Source organism: Hylobates moloch, unplaced genomic scaffold (genome assembly GCF_009828535.3).
Source record: "Hylobates moloch isolate HMO894 unplaced genomic scaffold, HMol_V3 SCAFFOLD_16, whole genome shotgun sequence".
Lineage (NCBI taxonomy): Eukaryota > Metazoa > Chordata > Mammalia > Primates > Hylobatidae > Hylobates > Hylobates moloch.
Window position 1 is genome coordinate 557059 of NW_026652291.1, and position 26089 is coordinate 583147.

The following is a 26089-nucleotide window of genomic DNA, read 5'->3' on the forward strand; positions in this document are numbered from 1 at the left end:
GCTGAGGCAGGAGAATCCCTTGAACCTGGGAGGCGGAGGTTGCAGTGAGCTGAGATCGTTCCATTGCACTCCAGCCTGGGCGACAAGAGCAAAACTCCGTCTCAAAAAAAAAAAAAAAAAATACGGTTGATTTTTGTTTAATGCTCTTATATCCCACGACCTTGCTAAGTTCCCTTACTTGTTCTGGCTTCTGTCTTTTAGAAAACTGACATGAGCTCTGCTAATGATGGAGGTGTGCCTGAGTCATCCAAGCCAACCTGCTGTTTCCTAGACATGAAATTGCCGGGTTGCAGGACAATGAAGCATTTTCAGTAAGTGCTGCCAAACTACTTCCAAAAAGCGCTGCTGACTTCTACTACAGTATGGGCATTCCTGTCTTCCCCACCCCTCTAGGCAGGCTGTGGGATTTGGGGCAGAGCCATGGGGCTGTCTGTGAAACAGCTCCCGGTCCTGCACCTGGCTCTGCCCTACAAGCGTCATCCTCACGGCTTTTCCAGGCATCCTGTGGGCGATTTATCTGAGTGTCAGCAAATGGAAAGAGGGCTCTGTGTCAGTTCCTGCCCTGTAGCATGGAGTATCATGTTAAAGGACACTTTTTGTGCTGTTGTCTAAATACAAACGGCTGCAGGCATTGAACTAATGGACTTTGGACAGAGTCAAGCAACTCCACAGTGAGGGACGAGGAGGCGACCTACCCCACCTGGTTCTCACCCTCCTGTCAGTCCTTGCTGGCCAGGGCCCAGTCCATCGCATTCTGCTCGCCCACCTGACCTCTGCAGCTGGGTGGCCTTTCTTTTTTTTTTTTGAGACGGAGTCTTGCTCTGTCGCCCAGGCTGGAGTGCAGTGGCACAATCTCGGCTCACTGCAAGCTCCGCCTCCCGGGTTCACGCCATTCTCCTGCCTCAGCCTCTCCGAGTAGCTGGGACTACAGGCGTCCGCCGCCACGCCCGGCTAATTTTGTGTATTTTTAGTAGAGATGGGGTTTCACTGTGGTCTCGATCTCCTGAACTCGTGATCCGCCCGCCTCGGCCTCCCAAAGTGCTGGGATTACAAGCGTGAGCCACCGCGCCCGGCCTGCTGGGTGGCCTTTCATCCTACTTGATTGAATGGTATGAAATTGCCTCTCGTTAGTCAAAAGAGCCATCTATCAGCAATTTCGTGTAGTTCAGCCAAATTATTTAAGTGCAGCTGATGCTCAGCACCAATTTTCTCAGCACGCGGTTCCCCGGGCAAAGGAGCCCCTCAGGGCCCAAAGCATGAGAAACAGAGGGGTCCTCCTCACAGCGGCCTTTCCTGACAGTGCATCCTACACTGAGCAGCTAGAGGGGCAGGGAGACCTCACCTTCCTTATCCTTCTTCCTCTCCTCTGGAAATAGCAGAACCTTCCAGTGGCTTTCCACCTTATTCAGAGAAAAAGCCCAAGTCCTCAAAGGTCACCCCACGGTCCAGCTCCCCGACCTCCACCCTGCCCTGCCTCCTGCTGGCTTCTCGGGCGGCCTCCCAGGCTGGCCTCCAGGTGTGTGCACTTGCCTACTCCCTCGTGTCTGGAAGCCTCTGCCTGTTGCCCAGCACCCCTCCCTCGTCCTGGGAGTGTCTCTGTGATTCACGGCCCCACGGTGCCTCTCATTGCTGGAGCTGTTTATTGTCTGTCTCCCCCGGAACCCAAGGGCCAGTAGGGCAGAGACTGAGACTGGATCTCTCTTGTCCTGTCCCCAGGTGTGACCTGGTATGTCGCAGACACCCGGCAGATACTGCATGCACGAATGGATGAATATCAATGTCAAATTGCTTTTCATAAAATTTCCCTTTTCGGCCGGGCGCGGTGGCTCACACCTGTAATCCCAGCACTTTGGGAGGCCAAGGCAGGTGGATCACCTGAGGTCAGAAGTTCAAGACCAGCCTAGTCAACATGGTGAAACCCTGTCTCTACTAAAAATAAAAAAATTAGCCGGGCCTGGTGGGGGTTGCCTGTGATCCCAGCTACTCGCAAGGCTGAGGCAGGAGAATCGCTTGAACCCGGGAGGCGGAGGTTGCAGTGGGCTGAGATCGCGCCATTGCGCTCCAGCCTGGGCAACAAGAGTGAAACTTCGCCTCAAAAAAAAAAAAAAAAAAAAAAAACATCCCTTTTCTTGTCCCTGTTTTGCTTGTGCCTAAGGGTGTGTGTAGTATACTGTTGGGCAATCCAGGATCTCCTACACCTGCTTCACTTCAATTTAGCTGTTACATTTCAATACCGAGTGGGTTTGTTTGTTTGTTTGTTTGTTTGTTTTAGAGATGGGGTCTTGCTCTGTCACCCAGGCTGGAGTGCAGTGGCATGATCATGGCTCACTGCAGCCACGAACTCCTGCGCTCAAGTGATCCTCCTGCCTCAGCCTCCCGAGTAGTTGGGACCACAGGTGTGCACCACCATGCCCAGTTTCCAAGTGTGTGTGTGAGAAATAAGAACTCACAGGTGCCCTAATACCTGGATTCTGACATATTTGAAAAGAGTGGTATAAAATGCTTCAATCACTGCTGTCCTTCAGCATCGCATATTGCTGTGGAGAAGCTTGGGGTCAGCTGTTTTTTCCCTCCTTGTGGTAAGTTGATTTTTCTGCCTGTGTGGCTGTAGGATTTATAGCAGATGCTGTTTCTGGCTACTCAGCCCTTACCAGCTCTTCTCACTCTCCTCCATACCACTGGGACCAGAAGTCTGAAAACTACATTCCCCAGACCCACTGCCAGATGGATTTCCATGAGGTTCTGTACTTGGAGGCACTTGTGTGGGGTTAGAATGCAGGGGCTAGGAAGGACCACTCTGCTTTTGAGCTTGGCAGCAGCAGCAGCTGTCTCAAAGTGACGTCGTAGCAGAGGAGCTCAGGCTCAGATGATGGAGGTTTTGCAGGGTGGAGGCCACACAAAGCCTATCCCTGGTCGTGGCTGTGCAGCAGGTGGGATGTGTAGCTCAGGCTCCTACAGGCATCGTAGCTACTTCCTATGGGTCGGGATCTTTGAGCAACACCCCTATCCCCTTGTATTCTGTACAGATTCTCTGTATTAAACCCTTTCTGTTAGAAACACACAGAGTGGTTTCTGTTTCCTGTCTGCACCCAAGCTGATCCACACTGAGCATCAGGAGTGCATCCAAGAGAAGGGCCCCGATCTGTGCTGTGTGGAGAACCCCGACCTGCATTCTGTGGTTGCTTCACCCAGGGGTCCAGATGTTGAGACTGAAGAAGGCTCACACCCCCAGAGCGTATGGGAAGTTGTGTTGCTCAGATAGTGAACTTTCTGAGGAGGCAGGGCAGGCGCAAGCTGGTCCCGAATGGCTGAGCAAAGAGGGCATGCACTGCAGTGGTATTTATTGGGGCTGGGGCTGGAGCTGGAGCTTGCACGGTCTGAACTTCCTGCCAAGGGAGAGACAACACGGGATTTCTTATTGGCTTGCTCAGATGCAGGGCAAAAGGTTGCGGGGGAGGGGCTTACCTGAAAGTTGTCAGCAGTCAAAGAGCAAAAACGGAGTCAGACTCTATAATAATCTGGGGTTGGTTCACGTGACTGGGCTCGAATGTGGTGATGGCCTCATTCTAACGGAAAATGGAATGCGATGGCCTGTATCATCCCTACGAACATTTACCCAAATTACCACCTGGAGTTGTCTGCAATGAAATGCTGTGATAGGCTGTTGGGGTGGCGCATCAGTTAGCCAGAGCTGTGTCACAGCCGTGCACCTCCGTGGCTGAAGACGTTAAGTGGGCGCTTACTGTTGCTTGAGAGGTTCTGGCTCAGCTGGGGTTCTGCTGATCTGGACCTGCTCTTTGCTGAGCTTGCTTATGAGCCTGTGACCGCCTGGCAGGTCAGCTGAGGGTTGACTAGTTTAGGGTGGTCTCACTGTCACCTCTGCGGGTGGCTGAAGGTCAGCTGGGGCAATGGGAGTGACTGGGCCACAGTGTCCCTCATCCTGCAGCGCTCCAGCCTGGGCTCGTTCCCATAGCAGCACGGCAGGAACAGAGGGAGGAGTGTTCACCCCTGCCCTGTCTTCTCCTTTCTCTCTTTCCTTCCTCTCTTTCTTTCCAGCTTTATTAACATATATTTCATATACCATAAAATACACTCTTATCTACGGCCATACCACCCTGAACCCGCCTGATCCCGTCTGATAAAATGCACTCATTTCCGGCATACAATTCAATGACTTTTCACAAATGGAGAGTCGTGCAATGGTAGCGACTCTAAGCTTAGAACACCTCCATCACCCCAAAAGGAGGCTGCACACCCCTGCAGTCACTCCCTGTTCCCACCTGTGGTCCCCGGGGACTGAACCGTTCCATTCATTTCCTGTCTCTGTAGATTTGCCTTTTCTGGACATTTTATATAGTGGGATCACAAGATCTGTGGTCTTTTGTGTCTGATGGCTTCCACTCAGCATAATGTGATGTTATTCCATGTATCAGAACTTTGTTCCTTTTTATTGCCATATTATATCCCACTGCATGAATAGACCCCACTGTTTCTCCATTCACCAGTGGACAGACACTTGGGTTAGTTCCAGTTTGGAGGCTACTATGAATAAAGCTGCTATAAATATTCATGCACAAGTTTTTGTGTGCAGATATGTTTCCATTTCTCTTGGGTGGATACCTAGGAGTGGGATTGCTGGGCCATATGGTGACTCTATGTTTAACAATCCAAGAACCTGCCAAACTGTCTCCAAAGCTGTTGCTGCACCATTTTACATTCCTGTTACCAATGCGCGAGGGTTCCGGCTTCTCCACAACCTCTCCAACTCTTATCTGTCTTTCTGATTACAGGCATCCCAGGGTGTGCATAGAGGTATCTCGTGGTTATAATTTGCATTTCTCTATTAACTAATGTTGCCAAGCATTTCTGAAACCATCTGAATATGTCCTTTGGAGAAATATCTCTTCAAATCTTTCAGCCATTTTAAATTGGGATGTTTGTCTTCTTACTTAGTTGTATGATACAGGCAACACATATTATTAATATAAGTCCTTTAGGGAATATATAAGATTTGAGTGTTTTCTCGCATTCTCTGGGCTGGCTCCTTGTTGAAAGATCGATTGACCGTAAATGCAAAAGTTTACTTATGGATTTTCAGTTCTTTTCCATTTATCTGTATGTCTATCATATTTCTAGTACCACAATGTCTTGATTACTGTGGGTTTGTAGTAAGTTTTGAAATTAGGAAGTGTGAGTCTTCCAGCTTTGACCTTTTTTAAAGATTATATTGGCTATTTGGGGTACTTTATTGGCATGTCAATTTCTAGGAAAGCCAAGAAAACAAAACAAAACAAAGCCAGCTGGAATTTTGGTAAGGGCTACAATCAATTTGTAGATGAATGTGGGAATTATTGCTATCTTAACAGTGTTGAGTTGCCCAATCCATGAACATTGGATGTCTCTCCATTTAGATCTTCTTTCAACAGCATTTTGTAATTTTCAGTGGACACGATTGCACTTGCTCAAGGGGTCTTGAGATCCATTCCTGGGACTGTTACATGACATGTCTAACACACTCTGTTGGACACAGTTCGGGGGTGCACACACCAGATACAAGACATGGGGAAAGAGACTACCCCTGTTGGTAGGAAGTATTGTAAGGCCACGTGGTACAGAGTGTGGATCCAGGGATGGTGAAGAAATGTGGCCATTGCTCTCACCTTTTTAGCACAGGTGTGAATGATGACTATGAGGAATAAGGATTGGGCAGCTGCTGATGCCTGCACTGGGGAACTTAATGAAAGTCAGTGCCAATCCTGTTGCTAAATGTCGTCATTTACAAATGACTAAAAATGGAGCATCTATCATAGCCCTAACCACTTACCTCGTGTAGCCTCAGCACTGACTTAGTTGAAAGTCACCCCAAATTGGCCTTGGAGGTTGCAGAAGTCCAAGGAAAGCTGAATCTAGAGCCTCACCAGGTCATGTATGTGAAAGTTAGCATCAACTGGGGAAGAATAGGGTCCTGAGAATCAGAATGAGAATTTTACCTGGGTTGGAATGAGTCTGATGAACTTGAACTTCCAACCTCCCTCCAGACTCCGTGGCTGGCAAAGTAGCCTCTCCTCCCCTCCGTGTAGACTGGCCTTCCTTTGCTTGACAGGTGAGTGGTACAAATTTTAACCTTGCCCAACAGGAGGTCCAGTCTTTGCCTTCAGCTCCTGGGTGCTAATCTCCAGGTCCTTAGGATGTCCAGCCTAATAAGAGGGTCTTTGTTTCTGTGGAGGTTTTGGGCCACACCAGACAGTCTACACTTACAATGTGATTTATGGTGGGAGACTCGGGTCACATGGGATTGCCTGATGTCCAGAGGGACCACAGACTGAGGTTGGCCACGAAGGCAATCAACAATGGAGTCCAATAAAGACTTTGGACACTGAGGCTCAAGTGAGCTTCCCTGCTTGGCCATACTCCATGCAGACTGTCACATATCAATACCAAGAAGTCACACCATCCACAGCTCTGTAGGGAGAGGACACCTGGAAGCTTGCACATGGTGGCTCCTGGCCCCTGACCCCAGTGCCTCTTCCTTTGGCTGCTTTTAATCCATATCTTTTTGCTGTAATAAACCATAAACACGAGTATAACAGCTTTCAGTGAGTTCTGTGTTCCCTTCTGATAAATTGTTGAACCACAGAGTGATCTTGGGAACCCTCCAAACCTACAGTGGGTGTCAGAAGTAAGGGCAGTCTTGCAGAATGCAACCCCTAACTTCATGCCTGCCCTGTAATCACCTCCCCCAAGGCAGTTGTTTGCTGGGGGATTCTCCCTTCTCACAACAGCCTCAGCATCCCTTTTTGCCTCTAGATTCGTAACTCGAGGCAGATCCCAGCATGCCCCTTGGGGACACATATAAAGTCTAAACCCAATGAGAGATGGTTGACACCCCAAACTTCATGTGGGTAGAAATCCTTGGCTTGAGTGTGGGGATGGCTTCTGTCCTAGTCTGTTTGGTCTGCTTTAAGAGGTTACCGTAGACTAAGTGGTTTACAAACAACAGATACTTATTGTTCACAGTTTTAGAGGCTGGAAGTCTGAGATCAAAATGCTGGCAGATTCCGTGTCTGTTGAGGGCTTGTTCTTCATAGACAGTGCCTTCTCACTCTCTCCTCACATGGCCAAGGGTGAACAGCTTCCTAGGGCCTCTTTTAAAAGGCACTAAACCCACTCATGAAGGCTGTGCCCTTATGATGTATTCACTTCCCCAACTCACCTCCTAAGACTATCACCTTGGAGGTGAAGACTTCAACATATGAATTTGGGGGGATTCAAATATTCAGTCCATAGCAGCTTCCAAGGGTGGGTCCGGTCACGCTTATCCACGTGTATTTCCTTATTGGAGCTGCTGGCCTGTGGGTGATTGCTCGCCAGTGAGGAGGGGTCACTGGTTTGCTTGGTTAGACAGCCGAGACGTGCACTCAGTGGCCCTCACTGACTGAGGTCAAGACGCCAGCACACCTCCGGTGTAGCTGAGAAAGAATGAGAGGGCTTAGGGAATGGGATACTGGAACGGTTCTGTCCTGTGTAGCTCATCCCTGCACCTCTATGCCTTGTAGATGTTCCCACCTCTTAGTGGGTGGATGCTTTCCTCTGAATGGGGAAAGGAATTTTACTCCAGAGCTCGGCCTCAGAGACTAGCTAGCCACGTCATATTTCTTCATTCCTTTAACAAATGCTTTACAGTGTTCACTCTATGCCAGATCTTGCTCTGAAAACTTCGCAAAAATAATTCACTTAATCAACCCGCAGCACCACAGGTGTTTTGCTGGTGATACTCTTATGATTCCCATTTTGCAGGTAAGAAACAGGCATAGAAGGGCTATATGGATGGCCATGGCCACAGAGCTGACAGAGCATCCTGACCCCTTCCAGGTCACTCAGCATGAAGCTCCCACCTGCACACAAGGTGGAGAGGCCCCAGGCCCGCACCTCTCTCCTTGACATGAATTTGGTCTCCCAATGTCCTGTGAGCACATACATGGACAAGAAGCACATGAGCCTCCCCAGAGCAGACAGGATTCTCGAGGATGCTATGCCAACTCTGGAAGGGTGCCCCTGCTGGGCGCCTCTGCCCTCTCTTGTCCCCCTTCCTGCGGGACAGACCCTCACAGGCCCAGCCTTGGGCAGAGCCCAGTTCCAGTCCCTGTCTGGGCAGAGCCTGTGGCCTGGCTGTGTCCCCAGAGCCCAGTGCCTCCCAGACGCAGCTGGGTCCGACAGCCCTGCCCCTGCGGGTCCACATCGGCTCATCTGCATTTGGCCCCATCCCTCCTTCTGACCTCCCAACTTGGCTATGCATTTTATCCTCATTTTAGAAAATCAGCACTTCCGGCGCTTGGGGTATAAACAGAGCTCCCGGCCCTGCCTGTTCAGGCGTCTTGGGCAGGAGAAACCAGCCTTTTGCCCGGGGCCTAGGGGTCCACTTCAGTCTTCCCAACCACAGCAAGGATTCCGTTGTCAGGAAGCACCTGCGCACAGAACATTCTCCTGGTGCCCGAGTGATGGACGTTTCAAGCTGTTGCTGTGGAGCTGCCTGTGTGCAGGTTTTTTTGAGGGATGGCTCTATCACTGTGGGTGTACCGTGTCAAGAGCGAACACGTCTGAAGATGTCGGTGGGGGCAGTGGCGCTGCTCTGCACAGAGGCTGTACTCTGTGTGCGCTTGCCCAGAGAGGGAATAGAGTCCCCTTTCCAGCACCGGGAGTGGGTGGGGTTCCTATGAAGAACAAAAATATGTGACCTTATTTGTACCCCAAGCTGGTAGAACAGGTTGCACTGGCTATGTTTGTCTATAGTGTCTTTTGCCATGAGATATTTTTAATTTTTACATGGATAAATCTGTCATTTCTTCCATTATGTATATTGCAAATATATATATATATTTTTTTGCAAATTCAGAGTTCCTGGTGGAGTCTTTGCTGAGTAAAAGTCTTAAATGCTTATGGTCGAATCTGTCCATTGTTTTGGGATGTATGTTGCAAGAAGCGTTCCTCGGTTTGTTCACTGTGGTTCTCTTAACTGATCAGAAGTTTGGAATTTTTGTGTAGTCAGGTCTGTCAGTCTTTCTTTGTGGCTTCTGTGCTTTTGTGGTGGGGTTGTTCAGGAGGACCACAAATAATAGCCCATCCCTCCCCCCACACACATACACACACCAAATTCAGACCAAGTAAGACCCATGAGTCAAACTGGTGGAAATGAAAATCTGGTTCAGTACTGACAGGGCTGGGTTGAGGCTGTGGATTGGATAAGCAGCTGCCATGGGCTCCATGGAGTGTGCCCCTCCAACAGACACCCTCTGGTGACAGTTGGATGGGAAAAATGAGGTAGAATCTGTCATTGTTGCTTCCCTCATCTTCCACTAGCAAGCCCAGACAGGGAGATGGTCAGCATTTCTGAGGCGGCAGTAACAGAAGCCTCAGAGTCTCACCCCTAGACCTCATGTCATAGGATACTCATTTTGCTGTTATTTGTCTTGCCTAGGGAATATGGCCCTGGAGCCAAACATAGGGCATCTTATGGTTTCCCCAATTTCTAGACTGTGGCAGGAATGGAAGCTTCCTTGAGAGGTGCATTGGATATCTTTTTGCTGTGTAATGAATCATCCCAAAGCTCAATGACCATGCATTCAGGTCATGACTCTGTGGGTTGACAATTTGGGCTGGGCTCAGCAGGATGGTTCTGCTGGGCTTGGCTGGGTTCACTCTTGCATCTGTGCTCAGCTGTTGGTTCTGTAGTTAGTTGGTGGGTCAGCTGGGATCTGGCTGGTTCTTATTGGCATCACACACAGGTCTATCAGTTGACTGGTTTGGGGCTGGGGTGCTTCAAAACTTACCCAGTTTCTTAGCCTTGCCAATGCTTGTTCACATGGTCCCAGCTCTGCAAGAGCACCAGAGCAGGAGCTCCACAGCTTTACTTTCAATACCTTCTTTGGTCAAAGCTAGTCACAGGTCAATCCCTAATGAGGGGGTGGGGGAGGTGGCAAAATTGATCTACTTCTTGACTGCAGGAGCTGCAAAGGATCTGTGGCCATTTCTAATCTACCACAGCAGGACAATTCTGGAGTACCATTGTGAGAGCCGTTGCTGAGGCTCAGCTGAAACTCTGCTCTTCCCGCTGTCACAGTGCCCTTAATTCTCTCCATTCTGCCTTGATTCAATCCCTTTCTACCCAAAGTAGCCAGGATAAGTTTTTGTCATCTGCAGCTGAATCCTGACTCCTACAGTATTTGATACCAGAGGTGACTGCAGAGAACAGACCTTGGAGGGTGAGATTCTGGGATGGTTTCTACGACCTGGTTGGGTTTGGGGGCTATGAGGATGAAGGGATATTTGGAGTCCATGGCACCTGGTGAAACAGTTAATTAAGTAACCATCCATGCTCACCTAGAGTGAAGCACCTGTGCAGTGTGGGTTTGGTGCTGGCAGCACAGTACAGCGGGCAGGAGGGGCACAGGCCTGTGGGATGGGGTGGCTGCTCTGAGCTACACTGGAGAGTCTCAGGAAACAAGATGACATAGTTGGGCTTTTCAAATGCTGAGCTCAAGGCATGGTCAGAGAACAAGAAGGTATCCATAATCACGGAAAGAATCTCTTCTCTCTGAAGGCTGTCAAGTCTGATGTGCCCTCAAGTCAGCCTCAGGGCATTATTGGGAGGTTTGCTGAATGCTGATGTAGACTGGACTTTCATCCTCCCTCAGGTCTCTTCTGTGAGAATCAGGGCATGGACTGGGAAGGTGTTGGACCCCAGAATCAGGAGGCGGGCGATGAGCTGCATACCCTGACAATCACACCAAGCAGAAGTAGCCCCTGTTTGATGGGTCTGGTCCTGCCTTGTTTGAAGACCTCGCTGTGACCTCACCTGATGTGGTCACTTTGCAAGCAGGTGCTGATTGCCATCCCACTCCACCACCACCAACCTCACCACTTCCAAACCTGCAATTAGAATCAGATCCCAGCATGTCCCAGGGGTATCAGCACAAACCTAATTTGGGAAAAGAAGGCTTACACATCAAAAGGTTTGCAAGATTTGTCATTTATATTGTTAGAAGACTGGGGGTGTGTGGGGGTGGGGGGTGGCTTCTGCAAACACTAGACCTGGGAGGGAAGCACAGACTTAAAAGATTAGAGTCTGTCGAGCTGTGTGCATTTACAAGAGATTCTGAATTCAATCTTTTTAGCTCAAGAAGCTGAAAGTGGCCAGGCGCGATGGCTCACGCCTGTAATCCCAGCACTTTGGGAGGCGGAGGCGGACGGATCACGAGGTCAGGAGATCGAGACCACAGTGAAACCCCGTCTCTTAAAAATACAAAAAATTAGCTGGGGGCAGTGGCGGGCACCTGTAGTCCCAGCTACTCGGGAGGCTGAGGCAGGAGAATGGCGTGAACCCGGGAGGCGGAGCTTGCAGTAAGCCGAGATCGCGCCACTGCACTCCAGCCTGGGTGACAGAGCGAGACTCCATCTCAAAACAAAAACAAAAAACAAAAAAACAAAAAAAACAACGCACACTCCCTCCTTTGGTCCCATCCCTCCTTCTGACCTCCCAACTTGGCTGTGCGTTCGCGTGCTCGCGGCTCTTGCTGCACTTGTGCGGCAGCAAAGACTTGGGCTCGCATGCACATAGCCCCTGAGATTCACACTTATTTTTTAAAAAAAAGATAAGAGAAAGTTGAAATATACAAAAAGAAGAAAATAATCCCAGATATCAAAAAGATTGTTTGAATTATAAGAGCACATTTTGATGAACACCCAAGCAAATAAATCAGGCCTTGGTTACCACATTATTCTTACAGAAAATATTATAATGAATGATTATAATAATATTATAATAGATCCCTGAAGAGATTTAAAAATCTAAGCACACCAAGTGATGCAGACCATTTTTTAAATGTGAACCTTTTATTTATTATTATTTTTTGAGACAGAGTCTTGTTCTACAGCCCAGGCTGGAGTGCAGTGGTGTGATCTCGGCTCACTGCAACCTCTGCCTCCCGGGTTCAAACAATTCTCCTGCTTCAGCTTCCCAAGTAGCTGAGATTATGGGCTAATTTTTGTATTTTTATTTTTATTTATTTATTTTTTGAAATGGAATTTTGCTCGTTGCCCAGGCTAGGGTGTAATGGCACGGTCTTGGCTCACTGCAACCTCTGCCTCCTGGATTCAGGCGATTCGCCTGCCTCAGCCTCCCAAGTAGCTGGGATTACAGGCACCCACCACCACGCCTGGCTACTTGTTTTGTATTTATTATTTAGTTTTTTGAGACGGAGTCTTGCTTTGTTGCCCAGGCTGGAGTGCAGTGGCTCGATCTCGGCTCACCGAAAGCTCCGCCTCCCAGGTTCACGCCATTCTCCTGCCTCAGCCTCTCCGAGTAGCTGGGACTACAGGTGCCCGCCACCGCGCCCAGCTAATTTTTTGTATTTTTAGTAGAGACGGGGTTTCACTGTGGTCTCGATCTCCTGACCTCATGATCCGTCCGCCTCGACCTCCCAAAGTGCTGGGATTACAGGCATGAGCCACCGTGCCCGGCCCCTGCTTTTTTGTATTTTTAGTAGAGACAGGGTTTCACCATGTTGGCCAGGCTGGTCTCAAACTCCTAACCTCAGGTGATCCGCCCGCCTTGGCCTCCCAAAGTGCTGGGATTACAGGCGTGAGCCACCGCACTCAACCCCATTTTTAATTTTTAAAAATGTTAAAACAAATTTTTTTTTTGAAACAGCTCACTCTGTCGCCCAGGCTAGAGTGCAGTGGCACAATCTCGGCTCACTGCAACCTCCGCCTCCTGGGTTCAAGCAATTCTCCTGCCTCATCCTGCCGAGTAGCTGGGACTAAAGGTGTATGCTGTCATGCCCAGCTAATTTCTTTTGTATTTTAGTAGAGACAGGGTTTCACCGTGTTGCCCAGGCTGGTCTCAAACTCCTGAGTTTAGGCAATCCACCCGCCTTGGCCTCCCAAAGTACTAGGATTACAGGCGTGAGCCACCACGCCCGGCCTAGATCCTGTCTTAAAAGAAAAAAGAAATCTATTAATAAAAATAACATTTTAAAAAAAATATTGATAACAAAACTCCAAAATGTAGCACAATAATGTAAAATGACAATCATTGCAACTTTATTGTCGTTTGCAATAACGACAATGCAAAAATATTAAATATTAGTAAATAGGATCAAGCAGCACATTTTTAAAAATTACACTCTGGGGCCAGGTACAATGGCTCGCACCTGTAATCCCCATGTGTTGGGAGGTCAAGGTGGAAGGATTGTTTGAGGCCAGGAGTTTGAGACCAGCCTGGGAAACGTAACAAGATCCTGGCTCTACAATGTGTGAAAAATTGCCTGGGCGTGGTGGCGCACACCTATAGTCCCAGCTACACGGGAGGCTGAGGCAGGAGGATGGCTTGAGCCTAGGAAGTCAACATTACAGTGAACTATGATCACACCACTCCACTCCAGCCAGGGTGACAGAAAAAAAAAAACAGCATACACTTAAAAAAACAAACAAACAAACAAAATCCACACAACCGAACTCTGAAACCGAGGGACATCTACCATGCAATTGTGGAATGTAAGAATGACTCTTTTTTTTTTTTTTTTTTCTTTTGAGACGGAGTCTCGCTCTGTCGCCCCAGGCTGGAGTGCAGTGGTGAGATCTCGGCTCACTGCAACCTCTGCCTCCTGGGTTCAAGCAATTCTCCTGTTGCAGCCTCCCGAGTAGCTGGGATTACAGGCATGTGCCACCATGCCTAGCTAATTTTTGTATTTTTAGTAGAGACAGGGTTTCACCATGCTGGCCAGGCTGGTCTCCAACTCCTGACCTCAGGTGATCTGCCTGCCTCGGCCTCCCACAGTGCTGGGATTACAGGCGTGAGCCACCACGCCCAGCCTTTTTTGTATTTTTTAGTAGAGACAAGGTTTCACCATGTTGGCCAGGCTGGTCTCCAACTCCTGACCTCAAGTGATCCGCCTGCCTCAGCCTCCCAAAGTGCCAGGATTACAGGCGTGAACCACTGCACCCAGCCAGGATGGCTTATTAATGGAGAATACTTTAATATAATTCACCATATTAACCAATCAGAAGGCAGAAGTTATTAACCTCTCCTTAGATACTTGAAGAGGCATTTTATAAAATTTAACATATTTTATTTTGTTGAGGTAATTTACATACAGTCAAATGGACAGATTTTTAAAACAATCTTAAACCTACAGAAAAGTTTCAACTTAGTTTCTGGAACCATTTGAGAGTAAATTGCTGACCTGATGCTCCATCACCCTCAAGTACTTTAGTGTGTGGTTACAGCAAGAACATTCTCCTAAATAATAAAAATCCAACTCTCAAAGTCAGGAAACTGGCCGGGCGTGGTGGCTCACGCCTGTAATCCCAGCACTTTGGGATGCCGAGGGGGGCAGATCACGAGGTCAGGAGTTCAAAACCAGCCTGGCCAACCTGGTGAAACCCCATCTCTACTAAAAATACAAAAATTAGCCGGGCGTGGTGGCAGGCACCTGTAGTCCCAGCTACTCGGGAGGCTGAGGCAGAAGAATCGCTTGAACCCGGGAGGTGGGGGTTGCCGTGAGCCGAGGTCATGCCACTGTACTCCAGCCTGGCAACAGAGCACGACTCCATCTCAAAAACAAACAAACAAAAAACACCAAACAAACAAAGTCAGGAAACTGACGCTGATAGAGCAGTGCCTTCTAGTTGATAAAATCCCTGCAGATTTCACCATTTTCCTCACACGATCCCGCCTGGAACTCCACACTGCATTTGGTTGCCCCATCTCTCCGGTCTCCTTCCGTCTGGATTCGTTCTTCAGTGTTTCCTTTACTTTTATGTCCTTGACACACTGGAGGAATCACATGCCTGTTCTTTTGTAGGATGTTTCTCAGTCTGGATCTGCCTGAGGTTTCCTCGTTGTTAGATGCAGGATGTATGCTGTTGTTAGGAACATCTCAGAAGACAGGCTGTGTTCCCAGGGCACCCCATCAGCTGAACACCCATTTCACTTTGCCCTGTTACACACGATCTGCACCGTGATCAGTTCTCAGAATGTGAAGCTGCTCTCTCTCCCTCTGTAATTACTGAGAATTTTATGGGAAGGTATAGTGAGACTATGCAAACATCCTAGTCCTCATAAGTCATGTAATTAATACCTATCAGTGTGGATTCATGAATTCATATTTATTCAATGCATTCTAATCGTAACTTTCAGTATTTATTTTATAGCTCAAATCATCCCAGATTTGGCCACTGGGAGTGCCTTTAAGCTAGCTCCTGTGTCTTTTTGACATGCCCCCTTCATTTGTTTTTTTGTTGTTTGTTTGTTTGAGACAGAGTCTTGCACAGTCACCCAGGCTGGTGTACAGCGGCATGATCACGGCTCACTGCAGCTGCAGCTCCTGGGTTCAAGGGATCCTCCCACCTCAGCCTCCCAGGTAGCTGAGACTATAGGTGCTCGCTACTGGTGCCGGCTAATTTTTCTTTTCTTTTTTTTTTTTTTTGAGACAGAGTCTTGCTCTGTCACCCAGGCTGGAGTGCAGTGGCGTGATCTCGGCTCACTGCAACCTCCACCTCCCTGCTTCAAGTAATTCTCCTGCCTCAGCCTCCCGAGTAGCTAGGACTACAGGTGTGCACCACCATGCCTGGCTAATTTTTTATATTTTAGTAGAGACGGGTTTCACCATGTTGCCCAAGCTGGTCTCGAACTCCTGAGCTGAGGCAATCCACCCGCCTCGGCCTCCTAAAGTGCTGGGATTATAGGCGTGAGCCACTGCACCCAGCGAGTCCCAGCTAATTTTTATAAAACTGTTTGTAGAACCAGGGTCTTGCTACGTTGCCCAGGCTGGTTGCGAAGTCCTGGGCTTAAGGGATCCTCCCACCTCAGCCTCCCAAGCATCTGGGATTACAGGTGTGCACCACCACACAGGCCCCTTCATTCCTGAAGCACAACTTACTCTCTGATAAACACAGTGTTCCAGGCTCCCCTTATATGTTCCCTGAACCAACCTAGTAACTAGCCATTCCTTCAAGGATCCCTAATTCCTTTTAGTGGAGGATGGTATTTCAATATACAGATCTTAAGTGTACAATTCAATGAGATTTGAGAAATGTATGCACCACTGCAGACAATAGCCCTAAAGTATAAGCCATTTCCGTCACCCCAAAAAGTTACTTTGCCTCTTGAAGATTATTCCTAACCCCACAAGTAATCACTCTTCTGATTTCTCTCAACACAGATTCATTTTGGCTGTGAATTCATGATTATATTCAAATGAAGAATTCGTTTATTCTTCATTTGAATAGAAATATTAAGTACACAGGTTTTTGTGGTTGGTGTTTTTATTCCATCTAGTTTTTGAGGTTCATTCATGTTGTGGCATACATCAGTCATTCATTTTTGTTTTTGCCGCGTAGTATGTCATGGTAGGGCTCTACCACGACTTCTTTATCACCTTGATAATGCTCTGGCATTATAGGCATTAGCCACCATGCCTGACCCTTCTCTCTGTCTTTCTCTCTTTTCTAGAGACAGGTCTTGCTCTGTCACCCGGGCTGGAGTGCAGTGGTAATCATAGCTCACTGCAGCCTCGAACTCCTGGGTTCAAGTCATAGTCCTGCTTCAGTCTCCCAAGTAACTAAGACAACAGGAGTGTGCCACCATGCCTGACTCTGTGTGTGTGCGTGTGTGTATGTGTGTGTGCAGATGGGGTCTTGCTATATTGCCCAGGCTGGTCTGGAACTCTTGGCCTAAGGCAATCCTCCCACCTCAGCTTCCCAAAGCAGTGGGGTTACAGTGTGAGCTACCACGCCTGGCCTTACAGTTTTGATTTCACTATGGAGATTTCATGTTTTCCATTCATTTTCCTCATTTGCTCCTTTAATCTTTGGACATACTTACAATAGATCTGTTAAAGTTAAGGTCTGCTAATTCCAACATCTGTTCACCTGGAGATCTGTTTCTATTTACTTCTATTCTACTGGAAGATCATCTTGAACATATCAGGCTTGGCTTCTGCTTGTTTTTAAATTTATTTTTATTTTGTTTTGAGACAGGGTCTCACTCTGTTGTCTAGGCTTGAGTGCAGTGGCGTGATCATGGCTCACTGCAGCCTCAAACTCCTGGGCTCAAGTGATCCTCCCACCTCAGCCTCCTGGATAGCTGGAACTACGAGTACCCACCACAGCACCTGGCTGGTTGTTTTGTGATAATATAAAATAATGTTATCAAAACATTCATATGGCTCATGTCTGTAATCTCAACACTTTGGGAGGCCAAGGCGAGAGGACTGCTTGAGCCCAGAAGTTGGAGACCAGTTTCTGCAATATAGTGAGACTCTGTCTTTTCAAAAAAAATAATTAAAAAATAAAAATAAATTAGCTGGGCATGGTGTCGCGCGTCTGTAATCCCAGCTACTTGAGAGGCTGAGGTGGGAGGATTGCTTGAACCCAGGAGGTTCGAGTGAAGTATGATGTACCACTGTACTTCAGCCTGGAAAACAGTCAGACCCTGTCTCACAAAGAAAATGTTTATTCTTAATTGTAAATTGAGCAAAATTATACATTATAAAATAATATCTCTGATACCATCCCTTATTTGTAAAAATTTGACAATGGCTATATAAGCATAGAAAGGACTAGAAGGAAATATTTTACAATCACAGCAAAGTTACCCCTGGTTTGTTGAGAGAATGATTTCAGTCTTCTCTGAGCCTTCAGTTTTCCGCAATGAATATGCTTGCAGATGTCCTCAGTTTTCCTTATCTCAAGCTTATTTTTATGTGATAAGAACACTTCACATGGGATCTACACTTCTCTGTAGGGTAGCACACTACAGTAATGTTCACTATGGGGACGATGTTGTACAGGAGATCTCTAGAACTTATTCATCTTGTGTAATTGATACTTTATGCCCATTGATTAGAAACTCCCCATTTCCCCCTCCTCCCAGCTCCTGGCAGGCAAACAACATTCTATTCCCTGACTTTATGAGTTTGACTATTTCAGATATCTCATATAAGCGGAATCAGGTAGCATTTGACTTCCTATTTTTGTTTCTGTCTTCTTTTCCTGTCTTCCTGTGCCTTATCCCTCTTCTCGTGTTTTCTTTACTGGGTTTGTTGATATTTTTGTGGTGCTTTCATTCCTTTCTCCGTTTCTTCTGTGTAACTTCTATAGGTATTTTCTTTGTGTTTACCATAGCGCTTACATAAAATATCTTATAATTAAAATAGGGTGTTTTAAGCTGATAATAACTTAACTTCAATCACATAAGTAAATTCTACACTTTTACCATTCCTCTTACTTTGTTACTGATGTCACAATGAACATCCACTTACATTGTGCACCCATTAAAATATTTTCAGCTGTAGTTATCTTCAATAATTCTGTAATTTAACTTTTATGTTAGAACTAAAAGTGATTTACCCACCACCATGACAGTAATACAGTATTCTGTATTTGTCTGTATATTACCTTTGTCAAAGAGTTTTATGTGGCTGGGCAAGGTGGCTCACGTCTGTAATCCCAGCACTTTGGGAGGCCAAGAAGGGCGGATTACCTGAGGTCAGAAGTTCGCGACCAGCCTGACCAACGTGGTGAAACTCCGTCTCTACTAAAAATACAAAAATTAGCCAGGTGTGGTGGCACGCGCCTGTAATCCCAGCTACTTGGGAGGCTGAGGCAAGAGAATTGCTTGAACCCGGGAGGTGGAGGTTGTAGTGAGCTGGGATGGTGTCATTGTACTCTAGCCTGGCAACAAGAGCGAAACTCCATCTCAAAAAAAAAATAAATAAATAAATAAATAAAAAGAGTTTTATGTTTTCTTATGCTATCATGTTGCTGTTTATTGTCCTTTCATTTCCAGTGAAATAATTCCCTTCATTATTTCTTATAAGGCAAGTTCATAGTGAAGAACAGTGTCAGCTTTTGTTTGTCAGGAAAGTATGTCTCTCATCTTCATTTCTGAAAGATGGTTTTTTCCCAGGCACAGTATTCTTGCTTGGTAGTTTTAAAAATGTCAGCACTTTGAGTATGTCATCCCACTCCCTCTGGTTTGCAAGATTTCTGAAAAATTAATTAGCTTATTTCTTATGGAGATTCTCTTAAATGTGATAAGTCACTTTTCCCTGCTGCTTTCTAATTCTCTGTCTTTGACAACTTGATTTTAATGTCTCTTGCTGTAAATGTCGTTGAGTTCATCTTATTTGGGATCTTTTGGGCTTCTTGAATCTGGGTGTCCATTTTCTTCCCCAGATCTGAGGAGTTTTCAACCGTTATTTCTTTGAATATAATGATTCTTTCCCTTATCTTTCTGGGACTCCCTTAATGCATCTATTGGTCTGATTGATGGTGTCCCATAAGTCCCTTCTACTTTCTTTACTCTTTTTTTCTTTTTTCTGTTTGCTCCTATGATTAATTTCCAATGACCTTTCTTTGAGTTCACTGATCCTTTTTTCTGCTTGATCCAGTCTACTGTTCAACTCCTCTAGTGACTTTTTCAGTACAGTTATCATATTCTTCAGCTCCATGATTTCTGTTTGGTACTTTTTAGCACCTTTTGTCTCTTTGTTGAAGTTCTCCCATCATTCATACATTGTTTTCCTGTCTTCAGTGAGCAATTTTATGATAGTTATTTAAAATTCTCTGTCCGATAAATCATATAACTCCATATCACTAGGGTCAGTTTCTGGAGATTTATCTTATTCCTTTGCTTGAAACATTGTTCCCTGTTTCTTCATTTTCCCTGCCTTTCTGTGTTGGTGTCTGAACATTAAACAAAGCTGGCCTCTGTCAAGTTTTCATGAACTGGCCAGGTACAGGAGAAGACCCTCACCAATTAGCCAAGCCAAAGATTCTGGGGGCCTCTCTAAACTTCCTGCTGGCCCAACCCACTTTCTTTGTTTTCTGCAGCCCCCAGGTGTCTAGAGTGTGCCAAGTCCTGTCAGCACTTTAGACAAGGGACTGAAAGAAGTTCCTCAGCTAGCCTCCAGAAAATTGGATTGTTGGGTGTTCTGTTCAACTCTTCTTCCTTAGGGAGAAGCTTGAATCTAAGGTGTGTTTTTGTTTTTTTCCTATTCACTCTGTGCTGAGTTGGACTGTGGTGACTAGTTGCACTTTAGATCATTCCACCACGTCTCTTTCCATGGCCCCGAGGCAGTGGAGTTATGCCAGGTCCCATCCGTACTCTGAGACAGGCAAGACAGAAGTCAGCCCCCTGGGTAGCCCTGAGAAACGTTGAGGTGTTGAATACACAGCTCATCTCTTTCTCACTCCGTGGTAAGGCGGGAGGTAGGGGATTTCCTCTCAGTCACATGGCACTGTGCAGGGGGTAGGGTTTATGCCAAGAGGGTGTCTTGAATTTCCCTACCAGTTTCAATGTGAGTAGATTCGTGCTTACCTGGAATGCAGGAGACGCTCAGCTAGTTTCTGGATTTCTTGCAAAGGGAATTTTCAGGAATTGTTGTTGAGTTGATGTGTTCATGGTTTTGAAAAGGAGAGTCCAGGGCTTCCAATTCCATCATTTTGCTGATCTCACCCCAGGCTTGGTTTTATGCTTTGTAAGGGTGAGTCTGTTTTGGTTTTGTTCTTAGTTCTATGCTTTGGCCCTATTCTGGAGTGCAATTCTTATTCTTAAGCCACGGCCTTTCTGATTTCTCAACTGATTGCCTGAGGGGCTCGGTGAGGTTTCTCCACCCTAGCTGGGCAAGCACTGCAATGTCGCCTAGCAATGCACACTGCTGGGCTTGTCTGTCAGCTCCCAGCCCCCAGCAGCAGCTTCCTGCTAGGCCTTGTGAGGGATCACCCTGCACAGGTATAGCCTGGCCTCTTCCAGGGATCTGAGGGACCCCCATGCAGCCTCTGCACCCTCATTCTACGTAGCACCCTCCCCTCCAGTGCCCTGCTCTACCAATCGTAGCCACCTCAGTGCCCAAACGCTGATCTCTGCTTTCCCAGCCAGTGATCTCTGGCTGATGATCTCTGCTGCGGCTTTATCTCTCATACCTTGGTAGGAAAACCCAAGGTAAAAAGACAGGGCAAACTTGGACTCACGTCAAGTATTTCCCTTCTCTCAGCTATCACAGCCCTACCAGTTGTCCAATTCCTGTACATAACTGTCTTATACATTTGGCCCAACTTTATCGTTGTCTATGGCACGAGGCTAAGTGTAAATCTCATTGCTCATCGTGCCCAGAATCAGCTTGCATTCTCCATAATACTTTCTCAATGTGCCACCATTCATTTACATCAGCCTCAAAGCGACTCCTGTGTCAAATGGGGAAGATACTAGAAGCATCTCTATCCAGGCGAAAGCTCAGGAAGGTGTCTTCTATCATCACTGTTATTTAACATTTTTGCAATTGGAAGAGAGAAAGAAATCAAGTTTAAAAAATGCAAAGGAGGAAATACAATATCACTTTTTGCAGGTGACGTCATTAAGTCCCTGGAAAATCCAGGAGAATCACTTTAATTTCTATTACAAACAATCTTTAAGTTTCGTGGCTGGAGGCCGGGCACGGTGGCTCACACCTGTAATCCCAGCACTTTGGGAGGCTGAGGCAGGCGGATCACGAGGTCAGGAGATCGAGACCATCTTGGCTAACACAGTGAAACCCCGTCTCTACTAAAAATACAAAAAAAATTAGCCAGGCACGGTGGCAGGTGCCTGTAGTCCCAGCTACTCAGGAGGTTGAGGCAGGAGAATGGCGTGAACCTGGGAGGTAGAGCTTGCAGTGAGCCAAGATGGCGCCACTGCACTCCAGCCTGGGTGACAGAGCGAGACTCCATCTGAAAAAAAAAAAAAAAAAGTTTTGTGGCTGGGACGAAAGTAACATGATAATCAGCCTTCATCTAGATAAAAAATGACTTGTGAGCAGGAATATTGATGAGAAAAAATATCTCATTTACCACAGCACCAAAAAAAAAAAAAATTAAAACCTAGGAATAAACCTAAAAAGAAACATGTACAATCAAAAAGAAGAACACTTTAAATCCACTGAGGAACATGAAAGGAGACTTGAGAGAATGAAAGGCATAATCTGTTCTCAGATGCAGTGGTTGAACATCATAAGACAACAATCTTCACTGCTAGGAACTTATCCCATGGATATGTTCTCATGTGTATGAAATGAGGTATGTGCAAGGTTATTCATTGTAGCATTGTCCATAACAGTGGTGCAGGGCAGGCAAGCCCCCAAATTGGGGCTTAGCCCAGGAGGGTTCCTGGCTTCACCTAGGGAAGAATTGAGAGGCAAGCTGCTGTGCATAGCGGAGCAGCCGTGCATGGTAGCAGCACAGGAACTGTCCCTCATGGAGCAGGGCCACCCATAGGCAGTATGCCCAGAGCAGCGCTCAGAGGCAGCTCTGCACTCAGATTTATACCCACTTTTAATTACATGCAAATTAAGGGGTAGTTTATGTAGACATTTCTAGGATGAGGGTGGTAACTTCTGGGTTGCCAGGTCATTGCCATGGAAAGATGCCATAACTTCTAGATGTTGCCATGGTAATGGTAAACTGACATGGCACACTGGTGGGTGTGTCTTATGGGGAGGTGCCTCTGCCCTGGACCTGTCTTAGCTAGTCCTCAATTTGGTCCAGTGTGTGAGCCCTACCTTCAGAGCTGAGTTCCGTTTCCTACCTCAATAGCAAAAAGTTTGGAAACAAAAGGTCGATGAGGCTGGTTAAATAAATCATATTACACATCCAGAGTGGTGGTATACTGCCATTAACAAAAACGAGGCTGGGTGGAGTGGCTCACGCCTGTAGTGTCAGCAGTTTGGGAGGCCTAGGCAGGGGGACCGCTCAAGTCCAGGAGTTCAAGACCAGCCTGGGCAACAAAGCAAGACCCAGTCTCTAAAAGAACATGTGAAAATTAGCCAGGCATGGTGGCACATGCCCTTAGTACTAGCTACTCGGGGGGCTGAGGACGGCGGACTGCTGAGCCCAGAAGGCCCAGGCTGTAGTGAGCTATGATTGTGCCAATGCACTCCAGCCTGGGCAACAGAGTGAGAACTTGTCTTTAAAACAAAAACAAAAACAAAACCCAAGAAAACAAGGACAAGACAACTTGCCAGGCACTGATAAAGGATGATCTGCAAGATTGATGGTTCAGTGGAAAAATCAAGGTGCTAGTGGGACAGTATGTGATCACTTGTGAGGTATGTGTGGCATGCACGTGTGTGTCTGGTTTTGTACGTTAGAAATGTTTTGGCTTTAAGTAAAAGAAAATCCAACCTAGCATGAGACCAACAAACGGGTTTATTTTTCTCCCTTGAAACCCAGAGGCAGTGGCCCCAGTCCTGACTCAACTGCCCAACTGTACCATTGCCATTTTAGGCTTCTCTTTCCATTCTGCTCACTGAAGCTGATGGCATTTCCCTCAGTCTTGCTGCCCCCTATTTGCAAGATGGCTGACTCATCTCCAAACATGATGGCAATGCAATGTTCAAATCAAGAAAACGGGGAAATGCAAAAAGGTGATTGGTCCTACATGTTACCGGAAAAGCAAACACTTTCTGATTGCACCTCTCAGCAAGTGTTTCTTGTATCTCATTGGCCACAATGGAGTCACACGACTGCTCCTAGCTGCAAGGGAGGCTGGGAAATAGAGCATTTAACTTCCAGGACTCTGCAACAGAGAAAGGCAAAGAAGAAGAGGTCAAGAATGAGTGGTGGGGCCAGACATGGTGGCTCATGCCTATAATCCGAGCACTTTGGGAAGCTGAGGAGGGTAGATTGCTGGAGCCCAAGAGTTCAAGACTAGCCTGGGCAACAAGGTGAAACCCCATTCTAAAAAAGAAAAAAAGAGTGGTGGGTGACTCACTTTACTAGGTTGGTCGTACTTAGAAAGTCTTCAAAAGGACACATAAGAAATTGATAACTGGGAGTTCAAGACAAGCCTGGCCAAATGGTGAAACCCAATCTTTACTAAAAATACAAAATTTAGGGTATGGTTGTGGGTGCCTGTAATCCCAGCAACTCTGGAGGCTGAGACAGGAGAGTCGCTTGAACCCAGGAGGCAGAGGTTGCAGTGAGTCGCGATCACGCCGTCGCACTCCAGCCTGGGCAACAGAGTGAGACTCCATCTCAAAAAAAAAAAAAAAAAAAAGAAAGAAATTAAAGTAGTAACCACACCTGTATCCCACCGCACATGCACACAAACACACACTTCCCAAAGCCCCCAGCACAGCGGCATTCACAGCACCCATATCCCAAACCTGTGGGGAACAGATAAGCCACAGGATACGTCCATTGTTCCAGAAAAGGAGAAGTTAAGAGAAAGTGGTCCTGCCCATTTGATGAAGCTTGTAGACAGCTAGAAACAGGGACACAAATAAATTGCAACCCAGTTTTATAAAAATCTTGAAGTATCAGCTAACCAAAATCCAACAGAATACCAAGGTCACATAAAGTTTATCTCAGGGATATCAGAAGGGTTCAAATCAGAAATGTTAACACAGAAATTCACCAGGTTCAAGAAGAAAAGTCATCATGGGGGCTGGGCATGGTGACGCCTGCCTGTGGTCTTGGCTACTTGGAGGCTGACGTGGGAGGATCACTTGAGCCCAACAGGTCGAGGCTGCAGTGAGTCGAAATCACACCACCACCCTCCAGCCTGGGCGACACAGCGAGACCCTGTCTCAAAAAAAAAAAAATTGTAATCATTATATTGATGTAGAATATGGCATTTGATAACATTTAATATACTCATGATTTAAAGATTTTTAAAAGTAGAGAATAAGAACGAGAGGGCGTTTTGCTATAAGGACTGTCTTCCTGACACCCGTGGCTGGCACCACAGGGACACTGCCTGTGACCTCCCTCTAAGGTTGGGAAGCACCGGGCGGCTGCTCTCAGTTACTCTTCCATATCATCCTGGAAGTCCTGGCCAATGCAATAAGACAGGATAAAGAAATCAGCCTTTGCGGAGCAATATCAAGGAAGGCAAAGTTATATTTCCATGTCTTTCATGATAACGTGGTTGCTTAATGTTGAATTTCCCAAATAACCAACAGTTACCTACTAGCACTAATCAGAGGTCAACAAGGGGGCCCAATACAAAGAAGTCAATAGCGTTCTTTAAAGCCAGTAAAAAAATAAATAACAGGGAAGAGCTTATTTTCCGAAAGAACAGAAATTATAAAATATTCAAGAATTAATCTTGAAATCCACCTAGCTTTTATGAGGAAAAAAAAAGCAAAAACAAAAACAAAAAACAAAACTAAGCAACCTGAAATCTCTTTCCAGGCCATGTCAGAAGACTGGGCTAGAGGGTGCCATTCAGCCCTGTGTGGAGGGGCCTGGCAGAAGGTGCCCACCGTTGCCCTGGCTGTGCTTGCCAGGTTCCAGTGCCCACATTCCTGCAGCTTTGGAGGCCCAGGGGAGGCTTGGGGCTGTGGCAGGTGTCATGGCCCCTCTAGGCCTGCCTTGCACCCCAGCTGGCCCAGCGCTGCATTGAGCTGCCCCGGCCCCCTCTGCCCTCCCCATAAGCAATGCTGGGACCTGGCCTTCCTGTGGCAGCCCCTCCCCTGCTGGGCTATGTGGCTCAGGGACAGGACGCCCTGGCCCCTCGGCCCTACAGCTCAGTCACAAGTCACAGGTCAGTGGGCCGTGCTGGTGCTCTCTGTTCAGACCTCCAGGGCCTGAGCTCCTGAGATGCCGGGTGCTGACCAGGCCCGTCCGGGATCTTCCCAGCCACTGGGCCAGGATGCCAGGGCATGCTGGAGCCTGCCCACCTAATGCCTGGCTCAACCAAGCTGCTTCAGGTGTGTGTGTGTGTGTGTGTGTGTGTGTGTGTGTGTGTGTGTGTGTGTGTGTATGTTGTAGAGGGTTGGGAGGCAGGGGGACAGGGGCTGGACCTGCAGGGAATGGAGTTGGCTCCCTGAGCCCAGAGGGGAGCCTGAGCTTCCAGGAGGACTTGAAGGGGAGGGGCCCAGGGCTTCTCCCTTCTGTTTAGCCACCTGGGACTTGGATGTGCTGTGTGACACCAAGCCAGTCACTCCACCTCTCTGGGAGGCTGCATCCCAGACAGGGGCTGAGCATCTCATTCTGCAGGCTCTTGGTGAGGGCTCTCCTTGCTGTGGTTTGGGGAAGCACAGTACTTGAC

At 47.2% G+C, this 26089-nt stretch overlaps 2 long non-coding RNA genes across 3 annotated transcripts in view; one reads left to right on the forward strand and one right to left on the reverse strand.

The window, feature by feature from the left end:
- The first annotated feature begins 273 nt into the window (after positions 1–273).
- Positions 274–10757, forward strand: LOC131381498 (uncharacterized). Its single transcript, XR_009210276.1, has 3 exons — positions 274–311; positions 10198–10259; positions 10692–10757. It is a non-coding gene; the product is annotated as an uncharacterized LOC131381498 (long non-coding RNA).
- A 12484-nt stretch (positions 10758–23241) lies between these two features.
- Positions 23242–26089, reverse strand: part of LOC131381518 (uncharacterized) — a 6029-nt gene continuing 3181 nt past the window's right edge. The window contains exons 3-4 of one of the 2 annotated variants that reach the window (XR_009210323.1): positions 24201–24618; positions 23242–23611 (exon numbers count right to left, since the gene is read on the reverse strand). This is a non-coding gene — a long non-coding RNA (uncharacterized LOC131381518). Of the gene's footprint in view, positions 23612–23761; positions 24619–26089 lie in introns of those variants that run through there. The other variant, XR_009210322.1, reaches the window with a different exon arrangement.